Below are 2639 nucleotides of genomic sequence, written 5' to 3'. Positions count from 1 at the left end.
AAAGTAATTAAAGTGGTGGATAGGTTAGTCAGTTATTAGGATTTAGAAGGCTAGCGGAAGGATAGACGAGGAAAAAAGGTTTGTATTTATATAGCGCTTGTTACCCCTGTTGGGGTGTGGAAGCGCCTTTTTTGGGGGGGGGGGAGGGGGCAGTAGCACACTACTCCGGAAACCCATAATGGAATTGTGGTGAATTAGTATGGTGAAATATGAAAGTAATTTAAGTGGTGGATATTAGTCAGTTATTTGGAGTGAGAAGGATAGCGGAGGGATAGAAGGCGGAGTAAGGTTTGCATTCGTATAGCTCTTGTTACCCCTAAAGGGGTGTTAAAGTGCTTTTCTGGCGAGTAGCACGCTACTCCGGAAGGCATACAGGATTAGTGTTGAAAATAAGTATAGTGAAATATGAAGTAATTTGAGTGGTGGATATGTTATTCAGTTATTTAGATAGAGAAGGGTAGCAGCAGGATAGAAGAGGGAAATAGGTTTGTATTTATATAGCGCTTTCTAACCCTGATGGGGCTTTAAGCGCTTTTTTTGGTGAGTAGCACGCTACTCTAGAACCCATAAGGATTAGTGTTGAATTAGTATAGTGGAATATGAAAGTCATTTGAGTGGTGGATATGTTAGTCAGTTATTTGGATTGAGAAGGGTTGGGGAGGGCTAGAAAAGAGAAAAGGTTTGCATTTATATAGCGCTTGTAACCCTGATGGGGTGTTGAAGTGCTTTACTGGCGAGTAGCACGCTATTCCAGAACCCATAAAGGATTAGTGCTGAAAATTAGTATAGTGAAATATGAAAGTAGTTTGAGTGGTGGATGTGTTATTCAGTTGGATAGAGAAAGGTAGCGGAGGGATAGAAGAGGGAAAAAGGTTTGTATTTATATAATGCTCGCTTACCTCTGATGAGGTTTTGAAGCGCTTTTTTGGTGAGTAGCATGATACTCTGGGACCCATAAAGGATTAGTGGTGAATTAGTATAGTGGAACATGAAATTTGGGAAGTGAACATGTTGGTATGATATTTTGATTGAAAAGGAAAGTGTAGGGATAGGAGAGTGAAGAATTATGATTATTTTTTGTAGAGGTCATAGCAGTAGGAGGAGGCTTTTGGATGAGTAAAAAGGGGTTGTGGAGGGGAAGAGTCAGAGGGAAGAGTTTAGAAAGGTTTGTTTTGGGGATCGGTATAGTAAAACAGGTGTCAGATGATGCAAGGAGGGATAGAGTAAAGGAGAGTCTAGAAAGGGTTATTTTGGGGATCATAGTAGTGGTATGGGGTTTCGTATAAATGAGATAGTGGGTGTAGAGGATATGTTGATAGATTTATAGGGTGAGAAATAGGGTAGTGCATTGGAAAGAGTTGTATAAAGAAGTTTGAGATGGGTCAGAAAGTTGGGTTAGAAGAAATATTGAGAGAAGTATATGGGGAGAAATAGAGTAGTGTATTGGATATGCTGAATTAGAAGAAAGTGATAAATATATAGATCCATAAGAACATTGAAAGTACATAGATGCATAAAGGATGTTAGGTATATGTAGATTAAATCTATTGATAGAGTTACAGGATGATAAATAGGTAGTGCATTGGATATGCTTTTCAGGAGGAAAGTAACAAACACACAGATCCAAGCACATGGAGGGTACATAGATGCACAATGGAAGAAGTATATGTAGACCAAAGATGCACCAGACAAACTGCAGTTTTCAGGTGTTATTGTACTTGAATTTTCTTTTTTTTAAACATAATTATTCTGCATGTTTATACAAAGCAATACACAAAGATAGGTACATATCTATAGTAAAAATAAATGATTATATACAGAGGGATATGCTGTAAATTTCTGTTTGCGTATGGTGCTTATGTGGGGAAGAGCCAATTCTTGAGTAGTTTTCTGAAGATAAGGTGGCTGTCCGTGAATCTTATGTTGGGGGGTAAAGAGTTCCATAGTTTGGTTGCTTGAACAGAGAAGGATGTGACACCCATGTTTTTTTTCTTGTATCTTGGGATTTTGAGGCGAGGTGCCATATTAGAGCGGAGGTTCCTTTGCTGAATGTGTTTGGTGATTTTATTCCTGATGAAGAGCGGTCCCATTCCATGTATTGCTTTATAGGTAATACAAAGCAGCTTGAACATGGATCTTCTGGCAATCGGTAACCAATGCAGGGCTTTCAAGGCAGGTGGGATGTGGTCTCGCGGTTTGATATGCAAGAGTAGTCTGGCAGCCGAGTTCTGAATCCGTTGTAGTCTTTTCATGGTCGTCAAAGGTGATCTGTGGAGGAGGCTGTTTGCGTAATTGAGTTTGGACAGAAAGAACAAGGGAGATGGTAGCTTGGACCTTGTGTGGATACCCCATATGAGGGAAAATTCATCGCAGCATTTTTATAGTGACAAAGCTTGATCTTGCTAGTTTGTCCACATGGGCATTCATCGATAGCTTGGAGTCCATGGTCATTCCGAGGTTTCCTACTTCCTTCGATACTATAGGTGGTGATCCCAGTTCATCAGGCCAGGTGGCAAGTGGGTATTAATGTTGCCAATCGCCACACATGAGTATTTCCGTTTTGAAAGCATTAAATTTGAGGTGGTTCCAAGTCATCCACTGATCCAAGGCTCTGAGACAACTGAAAATTGGGGAGTTTC

This window comes from Triturus cristatus, chromosome 1_2 (genome assembly GCF_964204655.1).
Source record: "Triturus cristatus chromosome 1_2, aTriCri1.1, whole genome shotgun sequence".
Classification (NCBI taxonomy): Eukaryota; Metazoa; Chordata; class Amphibia; order Caudata; family Salamandridae; genus Triturus; species Triturus cristatus.
The sequence above is the reverse complement of the archived record's forward strand: the minus strand, read 5'-3'. Positions refer to the sequence as shown.